This window comes from Thunnus albacares, chromosome 7 (assembly GCF_914725855.1).
Source record: "Thunnus albacares chromosome 7, fThuAlb1.1, whole genome shotgun sequence".
NCBI classification, from domain to species: Eukaryota; Metazoa; Chordata; class Actinopteri; order Scombriformes; family Scombridae; genus Thunnus; species Thunnus albacares.
Genome location: NC_058112.1, coordinates 8,817,115 through 8,838,813, shown reverse-complemented (window position 1 = coordinate 8,838,813; position 21,699 = coordinate 8,817,115). Strand labels below are relative to the sequence as shown.

At 39.7% G+C, this 21,699-nt stretch overlaps 1 long non-coding RNA gene across 1 annotated transcript in view; it reads left to right on the top strand.

Moving 5' to 3' along the window:
* Positions 1-920: 920 nt before the first annotated feature.
* LOC122985468 overlaps positions 921-21,699 on the top strand; it is a 114,088-nt gene continuing 93,309 nt past the window's right edge. The window contains exon 1 of the long non-coding RNA XR_006404127.1: positions 921-1,036. This is a non-coding gene — a long non-coding RNA (uncharacterized LOC122985468). The remainder of the gene's footprint in view (positions 1,037-21,699) is intronic.

The window sequence follows — 21,699 nt, the reverse complement described above, 5'->3', positions numbered from 1 at the left end:
ACTTTTTTGCTATTTGGTGTTGGCCAGTTTTAGGTTTGTGACCCTTTAAGCCAAAGTTTTGTCTATTATTAACCCTTTGTCACAGGTTACATATATCAATGTGTGGAGGCCACTTCCACCAAAAATTCTGTTTTGTTTGAATGGGCCTACTCTTTATTGGCCTGAGATGTAAAATGATACAGTAATTCATAAGAAATAGAGAAAAAAAAGTTGTAAATCATTGCAACCCCTCAGATTAAGAGCAACCTCTTGGTGGGTCCCAGCATCTGGGAACCACCGGTGCACAGTAGCCAAAATAGGAAAACTCTCTGTTCTCATGGATGCATTTAATACATCCATACTGTATGTCTGCATAGAGTTGCAAATAAAAGCTTAAGACAGTGGTTCTCAAACTTTTTCACGTCAAGGACCCCTAAACTGACACAAATTAGACCACATTAGACCACACCTATTTGATTTTGTCCCAGGGTCCCCCATCTGATAAGATTTTTGCTGTTAGATGTGTTATCACAGAAAGTGTATGGAAACCACAGCCAACATAATCATACACTCTGTCATTGTGTTACTTATGGATGGAATTATAGTGAGAATAAATTATTCCTCTTTCTGCTGGGGACCCCCTGGAACCCCTTCAAGGACCCCTGGGATTCCCCGGACCCCACTTAGAGGACCACTAACTTAAGAGATCAACCCTTTGCTTAAGAAAGCAAAAATCAATCAATCAATCAATCAATCAATCAATCAATAAATTATTACCCTACCTAATTTTCTATATTACCTAATGCTCTATCGCAGCTCGCGCCCTTCTCTTATTTCAGTCTACAGAAAGGCAACGAATCCAGGAAACAGCGTTTATTGAGACTCGGCCCGGTGACCGAGGTTTTGGGGCGTCGACTGAACTTCACTCAGACCAATCGGAGTCCACGATGAAACTTTGTAAACAACTCTTACACGTTGTATTAAAGCTCATCTGCCGTATTTAGTATGAAAAGACGCGTCGGTGCTGCAGCCAAGTGAGCCAAAAGTGCCAAAACAGGTGAGAAAAAAGCTGTGTTTGGACGGAGTTTTTTATTTGTAGCCTACTGTGTGTTTGTGCTATGTGACCGTTTGTGTGTGTGTGTGTGTGTGTGTGTGTGTATGTGTATGTGTGTGTGTGTGTGTGTGTGTGTGTGTGTACGCGCGCGCGCGTGTTCTCGTGACTCGTAGTAGTAGCGGTGCTGGTGCAAAACAGCTGTCATGTAGCGTAACAAGTGAAGAAGAAAACGTGTAAGCTATTACTTTTTACAAACAAACAAAAAAAATACGTGAAAGTAGATGATATAGCGTTCGTATACTGTACCGTTAACGTTAGAGGATGCCGCAATGTACCGAATGTCATAGCAACTATACAGTTAAAACGTTAAATTCCTGAACTGTAACGGACAAAAACAAACAGACACAGGACAAGTTTCTGCGGGATTTTTACTGCCTGGTTTGCTTAAAGTTTCTCAATTAGGCCGCTGAATGAAACAATAGCCTGTTTGACTGACAGTATATCCAGTATATCCATAGAAGAGACGACTTTTAAGGGTGTGGTGATCCCATCTCAGTGGCCTAGTAGTGAATCTGACAGTGCAAAAAAGATCTCTATGTGTGCTGACATTTGCCCCTGTGTCTGGAGTCTACTATTTTTATTCATTTCTTGCAGTTTTATCAGGAAGTCATTATGTGTTTGGGTTTGAATATGGGCCGTAGAGAGAACTAGGTCGTTTAAACCTAAAGGTTGATTTTCTGAGAAGTTTCAATGAGCAGGCTAATGATGGAGCAGAGTTCCTTGAAAATTGCTCTGCATTTTCCCTCTGACTGAATGAGACAGACCTGTTACGAGGCAGAGGCAGAGTGGTGATTAGCTTGGTGAGACAAGAAAATGTCACAATGCATCGACTCAGCGGGTAGGTGCTGACAGGAAAAAGTGTTCATGCTGAAGCGTACAATTATGTTTTTAAAAGCTAAACAAAAGCTTGTCAATAGGAGCTTTTTTATTTAAAACTTTCCAGGTTAGTACATACTGTACATTCCTTGGAATTTTCTCTTACCCACTTATATGCTCACAAACTCTTTCACTCACTCGCAGACTTTAAGTTTCTGTTTCGCCTGTTCTTGTTTCTAAGCTTCAGCGTGGTGCTATAAGTGTACTGCACTGAAGATATACTGTATTTTGGTGCCTGCTGTTTTACTGTTAGTATGAACAGCCTTCTATAGGTTGCAAAAGTCTTCACACGAAACGGATGTGGGCACAACTTAAGTTGTGGAAAGTCAACATCTGCATGCTCTGTGTTCCCTCAGCACGCCCACCCTAGCCGGAGGAGGGGTTGAGGAAGAAGGGGGAGGGAAAAGCTTCCTGTCAGAGTGGCTGCGAAACTGAATTGGCTGAAGTTTTGGCAGAGACTCAGGCTTGGCGGGAGGGGGTGAGGGGGGACTTTATACATGCAATCATGAGTTTCTTTGCTGTAACTTCTCTGTAAATGTGACGCATTTCTTTTGAGTGGGTTTCTATTTCTATTTCAGTCACGACTCAGTCACAACACTATTTGACAAAAGTCTAATAGTGACAGAGTCAACTCCAAAAGTCTTTGGATCATAAAATATTTACTGGTATTTATGGCCCTGTTACCGGCAACTTTTGGCATCTTGATATGTTTTAAAATTACACTGTGACAAAGAGGTTAAAGTGTAAACTGCTAGATTTAACTGCAACAATATCTCTTCTACTCCCTGGGGACACTGGGCTCCTCAGCTGACATTACTGTCTTTCAGCAGGCTCAGTTTTACTGGTATCATGTGAAACTAGATGATCTAAGGCATCCATCGCTACCAACCATGTCATGCTAGCTTGTTGGGAAGGGGGCTGAATAACACTTCAAAGTTAGGCTAAACTTTGGTGAGGGAAAAACTGGCATAGTCATTTTCAAATGGGTCCCTTGACCTCACACCTGAAGATATCTGAATGAAAACATGTTCTATGGGTACCCACCTGTCTCCCATTTACAGACATGTCTACTTTATGCTAATCCCATGCAGTTTTTTGAGTGCAGTATAAATGTGTTATTTCCGCCTATTCTGAGAATGGTGTATTTGAATATTTCTGCATACTGGGGTTCCTTAACAGTCTTGGAATTGCATACATTTGATATGACTGGAAAGCTGAGACTCTCATGGATTTGACGAGCCCAGTTGTATTTATGTGTGATGATGATAGTCTTCACAGTAGCCATTTCATTGTAGTGAGACCATTTTTTGAAACTTGACTTCACTGTATAAAATGACCTATTGTGACCTTGAGGATAATCATAGCATCATGACACTTTATAACCACATACTAGAGACCTCGGGCATCAAGAGGATGTATGGCTTTCCTAGGTATTCTGACAATAAGGGGTTTCTTAGTAATTTCCAGAACAGAAGTACTTGCCATCCAATCGCCAAAAAATGCAATTCTTATAGAAATCTCCAAATGTTAAAAGTTTTTGATACCAAATCACAGCATGAATTTTCCTATGGTGTTCCTTAAGGTCTTGGTATCTTAATGTGGTATATTGGAGGGATTTCTGGCAATTTTTATCAATTTTTGAGTGGTCAAAAATCTGTGTAACAAATGGTATCAAATTAAATATTGCTGCAACAACTTATGAGATATAACTGAGCACGTGAATGGCCATCATATACTTCCATCATAATGTTCTAAGCCCTTACACACTCTAAACTTTCAAAAAGAAAATTTGTTTTTATTACAAATTTATTACTAGAAAAACTTGACCCACAGTGCTGAGCTGCATCTCAAATTAATCTTCAGGTTCCCAGCTTTCAGATGATGTATACCACTTCTATGTGGCATATACTGTTGACCTGCTGTCTCCCCCTAAAGATCCGCTGTCCCCCCAAAAATGGGTCTATGGTAGGGGGGCGGGAGTGGAAGAGGTTAAGACATATTGGATGAATTGCTCCAAAGAGCAAAATTAGTGGTTTGGAAGGATCACTGAATAGTAAGTCATTCAGCTGCTTCCTCTATACTGCTAGTGTTACATGATTAAAAGCAATATGCTTATAAAGATACAACAAAAAGCTAAGCAAAAACAGATGGGAAAAGATTTTCACAAACGGGGTATTTTGTTGATATGGACATTTATCAAAAAGATAAATATCATATTAACCATTTCTGTCTACAGATGCTTCCAATTTTGTTTATTATGAGATTGTATGAAGTAGTTTACCACTGTGAAATGGGGAGACAACTTCAACTGTTGCTCTGACATGAACTGCAATGTTTAGTTGAGCCTCAAAGCCAGTCATATCATGTCCAAAATAATAAACATATGATAAAAATCTAGTTCACAGCTCTCACTTTGCTCAATGTGGTGTGGCAAATCACGATAGGTGTATGATTTGATCAAGAGATTATTACAAGTTATGTTCTTCACTCAACCTTTCACACACTCGACTGGATGTACAAACCCCTCACTGGTTAGTCATTCTTCATTTACACAGTCAAATTATTCTGAAACTATCCGGGAAAATCAGTTCCAAAATTAATTTGAGGTTAGTAACAGACCTTGCAGTTGCAGCATAATAATTTTACTATATTTATAACACTTAGTTTTGAAACACCCCATATGCCACTGATTGGTCCAACTCACATCTTTACAGGCTCAGTTGATCCGAATCAGAGAGTGTTGAACTTTGTGCAAACAGCTGAGCCCACAAGTAGTAATTTGGTGTCATATGGTTTAGTTTACAGTCACATAAAGACAGAAATGTTTTTCAGTGAGTAATGTTTTATATCTGATCATGCATACTATACCCACTGATTTATTTAGAGATGAGATTTCTAAATAATCTGCCCGAGTTCAGCAGAAAAAAAAAACTCAGTTTGGTTGTCCGCAATCTCAAGTTGTGATGACATCTTGCAGTGAGATGAGAATTGTTTGTTTTCGTGTTGTGCTGCTCCCACACATAACCAAGTTGCTGTCGTACATGAAGTACACTGACGTCATCACTTCCTGCCACACGTACCTAACACAAACAAGGCGCACGACAGCAAAGACAGACAGACCGCAGTGTTTTGGTAGTTTGATTGCTTTAAATGCACAATGCAGTTGTGCTGAGAATACATTGTAGTTTTGATGACAATGAAAATTAACTTTATTGGTTTACTGTTGTTCTTGTTAGAAAAAATGCAGAATTGTCTCAATATACATGTGGAGAAAAAAATGGCCATGAGCTACACAAAGAAAGAACATGATTCCACATAAAGAGGAACAAAGCAGAGAAGTGTTTATTCATGCAGTAAACATCTTTCTGTATTCAGTGTCAGAAGAGTGGCAGAAAGATTTAGGGTAAAGTATAGTGTGTGTGTGTGAGTGAGTGACCAAGTAGTTGATTGTACTCAATACTGTTATTTTACTTCTCTTTTGTCCAATTTAAATGATAAACATAAGTTGTTGCAGCAGTTACAAGATTTGGTGGTTCCGCTTTAGTAATGAGTGGTTTGAGATTACATATTCTGTGTAAAAATGGCATCTGCTGTGTCATGCATTTCAGGCTCTATATACCATTACATTTTTCAGCAAAAACTCAGCAAAGTATCTTGTAGGAGTGCTCCATTCATCTCTCATATACTACTACAGATGATACAAGACTTATTATTACCCTAAAATCATTCTCTCTGCCACTTAAAACCAAAACCTGCCAACCAAACTTGAGTCAAGCTTAAGTTTTTTCTTGCTACTGATCAGCTCCACTAAGGATGTGGGACATTGCATAGTCTTCTTAGAGTTTAAGAAAAAAGAATATAGACAGTCAGTCAGTCTATGACAAGAACTTAGAGAAAAGGTTGAAAATGAAACAGTTCTTTAATGGATGTCAGCAGCAGGAGGAGGAGGAGGAGGAGGAGGAGAAGACAGAGCAGTGTCAGATTATGTGTATGGATGTGTTTACTATAGAAATGGACCAGGATCAACTGTGAGATTTTGCAGCTGCTCTGCAGGAAGAACATCCTTTCTTGGCATTGCAGATTACATGTAGGAACTACTGTACTGTAGGAATGCACTTACAGTTACACATAAAAGCATCTGTGTCAAATGAGCCGTCTTCGTGTTATATTACAGCCATTTGTATATTTGTTTTCTGCTGTTTGTTTATTTGTTGGTATCTTAAGCTTCAGTAATGTTTTCAGTAAGGAGCCTTTTTACATTCAGCATATTAAAGCCACAATGGCACAAAAACAATTTTCAGCAATTTTACACACACCAGGTGTGGATAAATTTGCTAAACTAACTTAACTGCTGCAAGAATGTGTGCACGTTTCACTCCGCAAATGTCAACCAAAAGAAAAGCTTGGTTTCTTAGTAACACTATGATCCATTGACTTAAGCACAGATTTGTTGCTGTATATTTTTACAGAGTGCATTTGTTTACTCTAATTCACAGCTTTACATTATGAAAAGTAGCACAATGTTTGCCTTTGCATGCTAGCTGAAGCTTGTCATGTGTGTAAAGTGATCAGTGAAGTAGAAACATGAATTTTTTTTCTTCTTTTTTTGCAGTCCGTGGTACAAAAAAGCTTTTTTTGGGTAGTCTGTACAGTAAGTCAGACATCACAGCTGTTTTAAGGTGTGTCTTGCTCATCATAGGTAGCATATCAGCCGCTTACATTGCAATGTTGTAGTGTTTAAAATCCCCCAAAGGGCCTACGTCAAGGCATGTCAATGCATTTCCCAAATTTACCATCAGAGTTGTTGTGTCACAAAGTCTGCTGGGTAGACTTAAACTTATCTTGTCAACGATCTCTACATCCGTTACATACAGGTCACGTAGATACACAAATACACATACACCCACACTAAAAAAAAGTCATATAGTACTCAGTTTCAGAAGTGTTTCTTGTTTCAGACACTTTCTAAAAAAAGAGGAAGAATAATTTTCTTGGTAAAATGTTTTTTTCATTAGTTGTGATAAAATAGGACATTAAAGCTAGATAAATGACTAATAATTCTTGCCATTTTTAGCAGCACATCATCATTAATGTCTCTTCTACTTTAACTACTCTGTTTTATGGTTTCTGTTTATTGGAACAGCTTTTAGGTCCCAAAACAATGTTGTGCTCATCCTTGTATGTGAAAATCAAATGGTGCTGGAACAATGGTGACTTTTAATTTAATTGCAAAAGAAGCTGTATTGGATTAAGCTTCCCCTTGAGCTGTTTGGATGTTGATTCTGACGTTTTCAGTTTGTTGATTCCAGTGGAGAGAATGTAATTAATGTGGCAATGATTTTTAGCCAGGGTTTAGTTCATAGATGGTAAAACTCTGACCTCCAGTGGTCAGGATGAGTTCTGCAAAATGAAGTCACACCATCTACGTGCGTTAGATGAGTATAACTTGATGTAATAGGGAGTACTCCTTCTTGGTGAATATGTAATGTATATTTGCACACACTAGATTTAGTTTTTACGCTTGGTCTGACCATTCCCTCTCGCTGTGGAGGAGATGGGGATCTCAGATCATCTGTGCATCAGGTTTTCCACCATATTCCATACTGTTTCCAAATCTCAATTACCTGCTTCTTACTCCCGCACAATAAACCCTTGTACTGCTAGCAAATTCTCTGATGTTTATATAGCTTCTTCCTTATCCTGCAACATCGAGGCCTGTTCTTCCTGCCTGAGCACAGAGGAGATAATCACCCGATTTAACTCTACATCTTGTGTACTTGACTGCTTGTGACATATTGGACTGTGTTGCTCCACTCAAAATCAGAAAACCTAAAACTAAAACTCAGTCCTGGCTCAATGATGACACGTAGGAAAGCAGAGAGAAAATGGAAAAAAGACAGACTTCAAGTCTCATATGACATGATGAGAAGCTGTCTTGTTAATTATCAGCAATCCCTTAAAGCTGCGTGGTCAAAAGACTTTGCTGATATTATTTCCAGAAATTCCCACTCTCTCAAAGTACTTTTTGACACAATTAATAGTCCTAAACCCTGCTGCTACTGCCTGCCCTGTGCCAACCACAGTCACTTGTGATGAATTTCCTTTTTTTTTCACAAGTAAAACTGATAACATCTGATCTGCTATTTCACTTCCTGCCAACTCCATCCTCCCTCCTTGCACTGCTGTCCTAAGCTTGAGCCTGCGTCTCTTGCTCATATTAAAGACATAGTCTTATACACTAAGCCGATTACTTGTCCTGTGGACATTCTCCCTGCATGCATGCTGAAGGAAGTGTTCAACACTGTAGATCATACAATTTCACTCATCCTAAACAGTAGTCTGGCAAATGGTTCTGTTCTCTCTTTCTTTAAACATGCGGTAGTACATCCCATTATTAAAAATCCTAACCTTGATGATTTCTGGCCTATTTCAAAGATGCCATTTTTATCTGGTCATGGAAAAAAATGTCTATTCTCAGCTCTTGTCATTTTTAGAAAATAACAGTATTATGGAGAAATTTCAGTCAGGCTTCAGGGCACATCACAACACTGAGTCAGTTCTACTTATAGTCTTCAATGATCTACTGCTGTCTCTTGACTCTGGTAAATGTGCCATTCTTATTCTAGTGGACCTTCGCTCCACCTTCAATACAGTTGACCATACTATTCTCCTGAGCTGTCTCAAGAACCATGTCGGTATTCAAGGTAGCACCCTCCAGTGGTTTGCCTCCTACCTAACAGATAGATCTTTTTCTGTCAAAACTGGAAAGCTCCTCTTGTCTGCTACCATCACCTGTGGAGTACCTTGAGGCTCCATTTTAGGGCCCATATTATTGGCCTTATACATGCTCCCTCTACACTCTATCTTCAAAAAATACAATAGCTCCTACCATTGCTATGCAGGTGACACTCAGCTATACTTCCCATTAGAACCTGATTATAATAATAACAACACAGTTGGGTCCCTCCTTGACTGCCTCCAGGATGTGAGATATTGGATGGCAAAAACTGTCTTCAATTAAATGATAGTAAGACAGAAGTGGTCTTATTTGGTCCCTCCAACTCCATCGAGGGTATAACTAATCACTTTTGGCCCCCAGCACCTAATCTTCATGCCCATGCCAGAAATCTTGGTATCATTTTCGATCCAGCTTTAAAATTTGACAAACAAATTAACAGTGTTGTGAAAGGTTGCTTTTTCCAGCTAAGAAATATCACTAAACCGTTTGCCTTAATTTCCTCTCGGCTGGATTACTGCAATGCCCTTTATTTGGGTATTAGCCAGTCATCCTTGTCTCGCTTACAGCTGGTGCAGAGTGCTGCTGCTAGACTCCTAACTGGTAGCAGGAAGAAAGACAGCATCACACCTGTACTGGCATCCCTGCATTGGTCAAGTACAGGACTGAGTTTAAGGTTCTATTATTTGTTTTTAAAGCTTTACACAGCCTGGCGCCTCAGTACATCTCTGAACTCCTCTGCCCCCTTTCCAACTCCAGATCTCTCAGATCCTCAGACCAGCTTATCCTGGCTGTTCCTCGATCGACGCTAAGGGATAAGGGCAATCGTGCATTTGCAGTAGCAGTCCCAAAGCTTTGGAACAGTTTACCATTTTCAATTAAGTGTTCCCTCTCTGTAGACACTTTTAAGGCTAAACTTAAGACCCACATGTTTTACTCTTCTGGGTTTTTTTATTTTTGTTTTTTTTCCAACTCTTCCTTATTTATTTGTGTGCGCTTATGGGAAAATATTATTATGTTATCTGCACTCCTGTTTTGCTGTCACAGTTTTATGTTATTTTATTTTATTTTTGTTATTTTATTATACAGCACTTTGGTCAACCCTGTTTGTTTTTAAATATGCTTTATAAATAAACTTGATTTGATTTGATTTAGGATCATGATTATGATTAATAATCATGTAATTAGGATCATTATTATTATAATTAGACACATCTTTCTGACTGTCAATACAACAATATTGTATCAACTTGATGCATATTGACTTAGGTTAGGTTGATTGATCATTATAATAAGTAAAGGTTGTTTTTAAGAGTTCCCACTACATTCTCATTACCTAATTCTATATTTAGTGTATAAAGTTATGTTAGACAAGACTATCTAAATTTGACTAGAAAACACATCTGTTTATATAATAGTATGTAACATTAACATTTCTGACATATGGGCCCAATTTCTTTCTGCATTTTTGATGTGTGTCAGGCACATTTTCTGATCAAGTGGAAGGCTCTGGCATTGATGAATGAACAATACATTACTTCACAGTATTTTATTAATGCTAAAATAAAATGGCAAACATTTGATGAATCCTCATGGGTACTTACATATACACTGTGTATACACATGTACACAGAAAACATTGGCATTACCCTTTAATATGTATAATACACACCGCTGTTGTTCTCATACATCACCACTAGATAGCAGAAAAGTCATGCTGATGAAATCAAAAACTGAGTGTTTAAAGGTACACTCAGAAAGAAACATTACCTCACTGTGACATGGTTGTCTGTGACAAGAGCATCCATCAGCTTCAGTTGTAGGACCAAATGAAATACAGAATTTATTAAGGTAATTTGCACTACAATAAAAGATTTTTCTATATAATTGTTACAACTGATCATCTGAAAGTTTTGGATATTAGAGTACCTGAGTATCAGACTTTTTCATTATATTACTTTGACAAGTACAAACTAATTTTTCTACAAAATCTCTCTTTTCTTCTTTAACAAAAGAAGCCAGAGTTCTCAAATGTTAAATGTTAAATGTATGTCTAAATACAAGCAGCCATAGAAAAACTTTGCTCAAATAAATTCAGTCTTAAATTATCAGATCTAGATTTAATTGAACTATCTGATCTAAGAATAAGTAAACAAGATTAAGAAACTGATTAAGCATTCAATGCCAGCATTTGATACTTGGCACAGATTTTGAAACTTTGTGTTACGGATGCATTTTGTCCAGTACCAAAATAGTATTGAGGTTCGATACCCAGCCCTAATCGACTTGTACAGATGAATCATTGCAGCAGTTAAACTAGTCCTTACTATGCCTGTCAGTAGATTGGTACTACACATTTCCATACAAAATCAAGAAATATCTTCACCGCATAGCGTCAATACCTGAGACACCAAAGGATGTTTAGAGGCTAATGAAGACCAACAACCAAGAAAAGAAGAAAGATATAATTTTATGTATTACATTGTGTATGTATATATACATATATATATATATAAAAGTCAGAGTACATTTTGAATGCAGCAGCTAGCGAGCATAGCCTTGACTATCAGGCACTAACAATAGGAAACAGACACATACAGTAGGAGAAGTGAGAGGTGCAACTAAGGGCAGAGAAAGGACTAACAAGCTAGCTTTCCTGCTTAGGCCTGTTTCTCTTTGAAGTCAAGCTACATGGTCTTCTGCAGGCCTCAGTGACCCCAAAGTCTGACCTCAACTTGGAAGTTTATACTAGAAGCAAAACCAATCTAGAGTGTGTTCCACAGAGAGGATGGATGTGGATTAGACGGGAATGTAGTGTGTGCTTGTATGTGTGTGTTTTTAAGAGAGACAGAGCACGATAGAGAGAGAGAGAGAGAGGGAGAGAGAGGAAGAGAGAGAGAGAAGCCATCACTGATAAAAAAGGTAAAAGGAGCCAATTAGAGACAGAGAGCCCTATTCAGAATGCTCATATACTGTAGGAAGGATGTAGTATTTTGAAACTCTAAACATTTCTCGGAGTGAAACCCCATGGTGAAAAGAACTGAGCCATATTGTTGCCTGGTGTTATTCCTTCATTTTGTACTCTGAATCTCCTTGTGTAATGTGGTGGATGGCTCAGGATGCTTGGGAGTCACTTGAAGGTTAGTGGCTGTGTGTATGCGTGTGTGGACGTTTTTCGTGGTGTATTTAATTGAAAGTAAACTTCCCTTGATGAAGAGTTTCCAATGAAAGGTGAACTTCAATGAACTCTGGTCTGAATTGTATTATCACATGTATGCTAGTGTATGGCAGTCAGTGAACACGTGAAGGAACCTTGGAGCTTGTGTTTGAGGAGGACGAAAAGTTATGAATGAATATAGCAGCATGGGGAGTGTTACACTTGTGCTTGTATGCATCCTTGTATCCTTAACATGCTCCATGCGGCTCAGTAGTGCATGCACACTTACACACAAACTTACATACAGTACGCACCCACGCACCCCTCTGAAGCCCTCACACATAAACACGTACTCACTCTCATTACTACACTGCACATGCACAGAGGTTCCAGTGTGTGGGATTACAGGAGGAGAAACAATCTGAGTTCCCCAGCTAACTGTGTTTATCCAGGCTGGCGGAGGAGGCCTCTCACTGGGCTGCCTCAGTCCACCTCCAAGCCCCCGCTGGCTCCAGCCTCTGTTGATCTAGACATTGTGGACTATTTTCAACCCCAAAGCCATGCTGTAAGCTGTGTTTAGTTGGCCGGCAGTATATTTCTTTCTCAGAACTGTATTTTGTCTTTTTTGTCAAGTACAGCAGATGCACTAGTTTGACCTGCTTGTTGACACATTGTGTAACAGGACAGTTACACAATGTGAGAGTGACATTATAGGTACAAGACAATGTGTACCAGGACCTCACATACTGTATAGTGCAGACAGTTCATATTGTCCATCAAAGTGGACGTAGATGTAGACTAAACATACATGCACTTGAAGTTTGAACACAAAGCATGAAGAAATGTCTTGTACCAACATTGGCACAGATAGTGGGAACACTGGTATATAGGCAGCATGTATGCATGTTACCCTAATTTGCATTCTTTCATTACGTGTGTGTGTAAACGTTAACCCTGTCTGACAGACTCTTCACCTCCCGATATTGAAGGAATTGCTCTTTTTTCAGATGGTAATTGGCCTTTCCTCCTCCAACATGTCACATCATGACAAATGACTTAATTTGTGAAGGCATGTGGCCTTAACCTGCTTAATTAGAACAAATAAATCCACCAAAATGGGTAAAGGTCACAGCAGAGCTAGGTCCCTCACAAACATGTATATCAAGTCAGTCTGTACAACTGCGGTGTCTGGTGTGGCAGCAGTTTTCTGTTTTTGTTTGCTGTTTCACACCTTTCTCAATATAGATCTGGTGGATTATTAGAGGTTTCAGCTTTTCTCATGCTTGAGCTTGTGTCGGTATATTTTATTCATTATTATGAGAATTCAGTCCATATCTGCATCTGTCTTTATATTTGTCTACAGGTGTGAAACCACAGATGAGGCTGTAATAATATTTGTGGTTGAGCAAGGATTCTTCATCTAAATACTTTTTTCTCCTCTTTCCCACACTTCAGTGCTTGTCTTTCTCTTGATACTCCCCATTTGACTTCTACTCTACTGTGTCCACCATTATATAGTTCTAGTTTGTATTAGACTCTAATAGGTCTTATTTACTGTAGAGTATAAAGTTTTAATGAAAAGCCACACTCATACTAGATTTTTTTGGGCTTCTACCAATATCAGAGTTTTAAAGTTTATTCTTTTTGGTTATGCCTTTTTTTTATTGTTTTGTATTTTATGTAGGGATGTCCTGATCAAGTTTTTTTTCGCCCCTTTTGGAATCCTTTAATAATGGGTATCCAAGGCCAATACAATACTTTTCTGATACAACATATTCAGGTTTCTGGAAATTGTTGATAACATCTCTTTTATAAAACCCACAGTAGCAGGGCTCTAAGCTGCCTTTTATTTTTAGGGTCGTCTGTGTTTTTTTTTTTTTGTTTTCTTTTGATTTTTTAAAGAACTTTGAAACATAGGATGAACTTGTGATAGGAATGCATTGTGCTTCATTCATGCATGCATTTTGTGCCAAAGATGTTCACTATACACAATAAAAATAGATATATACATAGCAGCAGAAGATATGCAATGTGAATGAAAAAGATATCTGGCACATTGAAATAACAGGTGTAGCCTACTAAATTTGGCATACATTTTTTTTCTCAAATTACTTGATGCAAATACTGAAGATCCTGTTTCAAAACTATTAAGGTGATAAACTTAAATTAATGGTATGATATGACATGACATAACATGACATGACATGACATGACATGACATGACATGACATGATATGATATGATATGATATGATATGATATGATATGATATGGAGGAAAGTTTAACTGGGAGAATGCGACTCCTGAACTTTATGACACTATCAGCTAGATATTTTTACTAGGGATGACATACCACTCTGTTGGTGTTGTTGGATCTGTAAAAATACTCAGTCCACTTGTGATCGTACAGTAGTGTTACAGAGTGGACGTTCTTCCTTCACAAATGATCTTTGGCTGAGTACAGTCACCGGCTTGCAGAGAGCACACAAACGCCCCATCAGCCAAGTCACAGCTGATAGGCTATGACCTGACACCTGCTACCTGAATGTTTTGTAAACTGTTTTACTGTCTCGTCTTTTTCTTATTAGAAAAAGTATTTTTCTTATTAGAAAAAGACGAGAGATAGAAGATTCAATAACAGATTCTTTAGTATGAGATCTTAGCAAATACATATATTTTGCCAATTCAGGTGTGAGAACTCAAGAGTCACTCACACAGGTGCAACCAAAATTTTCACATTCGCAGCATGTTAATTTTCACTTGCATGTGTGATGCAGGATTTTGACATGTGAGTGTAAGTTTATACATTCAGACGTAATCAGCCGGTATTTGATATACAGTGGGGTGTATGTTGTCCTGAATTTAAATTAGCGCACCCAAAAAGGGTTTACCTTTAAGCAAAACAATGGTTTATTTCAACTTTGGTTTTACTTTATTAGCTCTGGCCATTGATTAAAAAATGCTGAGATCTCAGAACAGGGCAACATAGTTAAAAGTGGATCCAACAGGGCAAGTCACCGTTAGTCACCAGGTTAGTCAAATTTATTTGGAAGAGAAAGTGGTAAAAACAAAAACTGAAATTGTTAAACACATTGTCTGTTGTAAACTTTCATTACAGTTAATAAACCAACTTCCTGGGTCAACCTTGAACTACTGTACTACGCCTACCCCTGTACTCTGGCTTCTTGCTTTTGGAAAACAAGCTTTGAGAATTCTGTAATGCTGAAATTTTTGCTTACAAAACTTTTCTTCTCACTTTACATTACAAAATACACAAGCACTGAGTACTGTGGTGTCTGATCCACTGGCTGTTCTGCCCATCTGCTCCCAAATGACCCAGCACTTTGACCTGGCTGAGCAACAGTAAACGGTTTGATTCAGCTGCCAGCTTCTCCTCCTGGCCATTAGGTACCATCAGGCTGCCTCTCTCCATCTGAGCCTGCTGTAAACAAACGAGCCAGCCATCGCATTGGACTGTGAGAGGAGACATCAACCCCTATCCTTTGCTTCATTCTCCAGTCTAAACACATACAGTCCCCCTTATTTCGCCCCCCCCCCCCCCCACCATGAAACTCATAACTTGGGCTCGATCTTGCACCATGCACAGTGATGTCAAAACTGTGCCCCACCAACTGGCTCAACTCTTACACTCACTAATTTACAGTAACTCACAATCCCAGCACTATTTCCTGGAAAGTAGGGCAAAGGTCAGCAAAGCTTTATGTGACCCTGGTGTACATCCTTGTGTGTTTATTTGTGTCTGGGTGTATATGTATGTGAGGTCCGAGAGAGAGAAAGAAAGAGAGAAGAAGAAGAAGAAACAAGAGCATTTGTGAGACACAAATGGGGCACAGGGCCCAGCGGAGGGGTACCCCGATAGGCCCCAGAATTCCCCTGAGCAGCAACCAGCGTAGAGGAACAACTATGGCCTTTGTTGGTCACCCCGTGGATCTCACACACAGTTAATATAGACTTTTCCCACTGACTCTGCCAAGAGTCTGAAGTCATTTAATGAAGTGGCGGCTGAGTTTAGAAGGAGCCAGTGTGCTCGCTGCTTGCGCTGACAGAATGGAAAATGTCTGTGTTATGCAGCGAACAGCGAGTGACAAGAGGAGTGTGTTCTGATACTTACCTCTCTACACACACATACACACACACAAATGCATTAGGGACATACACACACACACACACGGACGCATACAATAAAGTGTCGAGAAGATACAGTGATTATACAGATTCACACATGCTCCTAGATGGTTATGGCCGATTCATCCAAGGATACATCATTGATTCGGACAGGTCTGTAATCAGCTAAGGTCTAACAATATCAATGTTTCCTACTGGACGCACAATTTCAATGTTAAATTGGTAACAATGTAAAGTTTTTATTGAATCTGAAGGTTTTTGTATACATTAAGACTCTCATGTAAATAAATTTTCTCAAGGCATACTTGTGGCACCCATGTACTTAAAATGAGGCAGCCTAATTGTCTCACAAATTCTTTGTAGTTGTCTCTTTGTTTGGTTCATTTATCAGAGCAAAACCTCACCTTTCATGTCCATTTTCACGGCTGTCTATTTATCCACTTCTGCTATGAATGGACAGTATCTCTGTATGTATTTGGTCGCACTTCTATTCAAGTGCCTGTCTTTTCATCCATCTATGGGCAGATTGCAGTCTGTTTTGGTGTCCTATTGTGCAGCTGTCAGTTATTTTCAAAACACTCGAGTGTCATTTGCCTCAGATTCCATCCCTTTCAATTCTCTCTTCTTTTCTATGGCTCCACCAGCGTACATTTCATTGAGTGTGCATCAGCGGGCAGATTCATTCTTCTCTTCTTCTTCGAAAAGCACATTTCTTTTTTCATAGCAGCCATAAGCCTCCTTTTTAAATCCACGGACAATGTGTTTTTGTCCATCCTCCTCCATCCTTTTCAGTGGCGAGTGCAGGGATTCTCTCTCTTTCTCTCTCACTCTCTCTCTCCCTCGCTCTCTCTCTCACTCTCTCTTTCTGAGGGCATCTGGGGGGACCCCAGAGCGTGATGCTTCTCTTGAAGCTCAATTGTCTGTCTGTAATGAACCATGATGAAAGATAACAGAATGAAATGTAATAATTCATGCGGGCTTCGGTGAGGAGCACGTGGCTAGCGCTGGGCCCGGGCTGTGATAGCCTCCTGCTCAGCTCCCAGAACAATACGCCGGCCCTGCCAGCACCACTCGCCCTGCTCTGGTCCAGCAGTCTTGTTGTTCTGTCCTCTTGCTGTCCTCTCACTGCTATTCAGAGTCACTTAACGCTGGAAGGCTGTCTGTGATCACTGACATGCCAGAACATCTCTTTGGGAAACAAGGCAAACTGTCTCCCTGGACCCTCTGTCTTTGTGGAATTCTTTCATTCTTTTCCCATCGCCTCTTGTTTTATATGTTTGGGCCATCTTGTCAGGCTTTTGACCTATAGTTGAGTTTGTCAGATGAAGCTGAACAAGAAATACCTCTTTTCAACCTCTCGTCGCTGTATAATGTTCCCCCTCTTTTGTTGATTGTTCTAATTGTCTTCTTTGCTTGGCACTTTTTATGATGGTTCCAAGAACACAGGGAGGTTTTATACCCTTTATTTATCCAGGGGAAGAGCTCACAGAACCACTTACCAGCAATTGCCCTCTTTCATACTCAGGCAGTACCACACACCTTGGAGAATAGTTGAAATAGTAAAATGTCTTGCTAAAGGATAAATTGACAGAAGTTGTCCTAAGCTTTTGTCGTCCCCTTTCCATAAACATGAGACCACTTCTCTAACTTCTGTCCTAGTTTTGCGGCCCTGTGTCCCCGATTAACGCACATCTATTTGGGAGCTACTGTTTGCCTGCAACATTGGCAATCAAGGTATTTCAACTCATGAGAAATGTTAAGAATTTACTCCATAACAAGAGTTTGAGGCAGCCAATGACCTTCAAACTTTGCCCCCTATTCAGAAACTTTCCCAAGGGAACACTAAGAATAGAAACCAGTGAGTCCCAGACTATTCAGTATTTAATCGAAAGACAACATGTACCTGATTTTAATTTAACCCTGCTTTGAAAGCTGCTCGTCTGCTTCAAAGTTGTTGTGCTGTTCTATGACAAATTATGTGGTGTGGATGTCGGTGGTGGAAGATGGCAGTGGAGACTAGTAGGGAGAGGAGAAGGAACAGAGACTCGATTGATGCTCCAGACCGGCAGCTTGGGGTTTCAACGCAGAGTGCTTGTGTGTTTCTGTGTCTGTGTTTGTGTGCATTCCAGTGTGTAAGCTCATGTACATTTTGGTCTTCTTGAAAAGTACTGTGCTAGTCGTGTTTTCAAGGATACAAAGACAATAGTGCAATGGAAAACTTTTAAATTAGTTTCTCGTCAATCATCAAAACAGCAAAGTCCACTCAGCAAACATTTCAGCTCATTTCTTCTCTGTGCCATGTGTAATATGCAGAGCTAATAGCCCAAAGAAGTATTCTAGTTATGCTAACCGTGCTCTGGAACATTATGCCATAGTAACCCAAATGTGCTTTACCAAGGTACTGTACAACTCCATGAAAGAGTCTATGTGATGATTTAGAATGCTGATTGACACTTTATACTTATATTGACATCATTTGCCTCATTCAGGTAGAAATAGAAATGATGGATTAGGTTGTAGAGGGCTATAAATGCATTAGATGCAGCTTGAATTTGAGATTTAAAGGATATCAGATCTTTTGAGGAAACAGTAGTTTTAGGAGAACAGTCCGATCAATTGTCCACATGGTCCATTTCTCATAACAACGTCAGGTTTTTCATGTATGGGATGGGATACAATTGCATGGTCAGGTATCTGGGGCTGAAGTTGGTGTTGTCAGAAGGTACACGTTGATGGAGAGAAGTAGAAATTCACTACGTCAAATTCAACTAAAACTAGTATTTGCCGTGAATGGTGCAATATTGTCCTCATTCGTCTTTTCTATGGTATTTTTGGATATTGAAGATAAATAAATACTTAGGATGAGGACAGAAATAAAAGTAGATTTGGCACTTGGTGAAGACAATAAGAATGTTTCAGTGTAGGCACTAACACAGTCCATATGTAAAATGTTACAAGCAGTTTTGAACATGTTAAACATTAGAGCACGAGCAAGAGAACAAGTATTGTTCATTGTTTTCTGTGTGTCACAGAGAGAGAGAGGCCAACTTGGCCCATGTGGATGTTGCAGTTGTTTATTCAGATACTCTGATAACGCACACCAAGAGTTAGTAGCAGGGCCAATAGACAGGGCATAGAGCATTTTCACTCTGTGTGTGTGTGTGTTGTCTGGAGGAGACTTAAGTTTACATGGCGCTCCAACTTAGCTTGAAGATTGTGTTGACTTATGCATCACAACCGTCGACACAACACAACCTGTAGATGGACAGAGAATGGCGAAACATAAAAACAGATAGAAAGAGAGTCTTACTGTAAGTGTGCTTTGAGTGTGCCAGTTTGCCAGTTTGGTGGTCTTCCTCTGAAGGTTGTTAATTAGTGCAGAATGTAGACTACAGTTCTACTGCCAGCACTGATGAAAAGAGGAAAGGGAGAGAGAGAGAGGGAAAACTGTACAGCTGCCAAGAAAGAGGAATTTGTGATAGGTTGAGAGTGATTCCAAATGCTGGAGCAAAGCATGGAGACTCCCAGAGCTCCTGCCTCCTGACCCGTGTGTTTGCTGCGGGCCCCTTGAGCCGCACAGAGTCAGACACACCAGCACAGTGAGCCACTATAGACAAGAGCAGCAGACGCAGTGAGAAATTTGTTTAGACTTGGGCAAGGGGAGTAGTTGATTTCATTGACAAAGTCTACATTTTAATAATGGGAATACCTTTGAGTATTTCTTCAAACAAGGATGATTCTCTCTCATTTCCCCCTGAAAACTCCCTGAAGATCAAGCGGTAAGTAGTATGGTATCACAGAGCCGACCCCATGAGCTATTAACACAAAAAGAGCATCATGCATTATACAGTACAGGAGAGAGCTGTTACAAGACAGTTTTGCAAAGTTAGGGGCAACTACAGCAGCTTAGAGGGAAACAGGGAAGCCCACACAAACTGTTGTGCTGGCAACACATCCATCTCAGTTTCACACAATGGAGGCATCAGCCCTCCCTTGCTCCGAGGCTTTACCCAAGGAAATGAATGTTTACTCTTGTTATTCGATGGTTCCTTTTGTGTTGTTGAAGCATAAAGCCATGCAGGACGATGATCAAAAGACCTCAAATCTATCTACAGTTATTGCTCAATGCTCTGTCAGATGTTGCTTTGCACGTGTGCTATATGCTATATGAATGGAAAGCGGTTAACTCAGGTGCTTGATCAGTGTGGCTTCATTCAAGGCATTCACAAACAACATGTGCAGTAAAGCTTTCACACAAGTTTGCCAAAGTGTTGCACTGTTATTCTATGAAAAACCCCAATATCCCAGTCAGTCCCATCTAGAAAAGTCTGTCTGAATCTGTGTCACACTTTATGAAGCATTAAAAAAGAAAATAATTTTATATAAGCGTTGCAAGGCGTCACAATGGTGCTCTTTGGGATCAAGGGCAGCAAATATAAAGACCAGCTGAGGTGTGTGTACTGTAAAAGTAACAAAAAAGGTCATTATCCAAATGTACCAGTGTGCCACTACAATTATTCACCCTACCACAGTACACACACACACACACACACACACATACACACACCTTCTTCAGCACAGTACAGATCCTGGGAGTGGAGAGGTTGGATGGAAAACACCATTATGTCATCTCAGTTGCACCCTCCCTGACTGGCCACACTGTGGTGCTTTGTGTGCAGCAGACAGAGGAGCTGGGAGGATGGATGAACTGATGCTTTACTGTATGTCAAGTAGAGATTTATCATACGGAGATGTAGAGCTGCAACAAGACTTACTAAGATTTTGTTATCAATCAGTTTATTGCGTTTTTGTTTTTTTTTTCAATTAATTAATTGGCATTTCCTCCATAAGTTGTTAAAAAAAAAAAAAAAGATGAAAAATGGCAATCACAATTTCCGGAGCAGGAAAAGGTGAATTTTGATATTTCTTGTTTTTTTACAACCAACAGTTCAAGCCTCAAAGGTGCTTTACTTATAATCATATAAAACAGAGAAAGGCAGCGTCATTTTAAAGCTGGAACTTGCAACTGTTTTGCAGTTTTTCTTAATTAATTAATTACTTAAACAACAATCATTTTTATCAAAATTATTTTCGATAGATGTATGTACAGTCAACTAATAGATTAATGTTCTACAAAGATGCAGTTGAAAAACTCTGAAGATTACATATTAGTTGTGTTTGTTCTATAGAACCTTGTAATAATTTTCCATCTCTCCCTCTCACTCAGTTTCGCTCTCTCTGGTCTGCCTCCTAACATCTGCTCCCAGCTAGCCACCTGTCTGCTGTCAAATGCAATATTAATGTACGCCATACACTTGTTAATTATTTTCCCTGAATGTAGTCATGTCAAGCTGAATATGCATAACAGGATTATAAAGAACCATTTTATTAGAGGTGATCACTCTCTTTCTCCCTTCTCTCTCTCTCTCTCTCTCTCTCTCTCTCTCTTTCTTTCTCTCTCTGGTCCAAATGCCGTTTCTCAGGTCTTTCTATCCACTGAAGTGGTATGGTGTGTGTGTGTGTGTGTGTGTGTGTGTGTGTGTGTGTGTGTGTGTGTGTCTGAGCTCAGCATGCCTCCATACACCGCTACAGCTTGTTTCCCAGGAGACACACAACTGCGTGTGCTAGGAGGGTGGCAGAGGGATGGTCGAGGGGGCGGATGGAGAGATGGGGTGATGGAGGGGTGGCATGT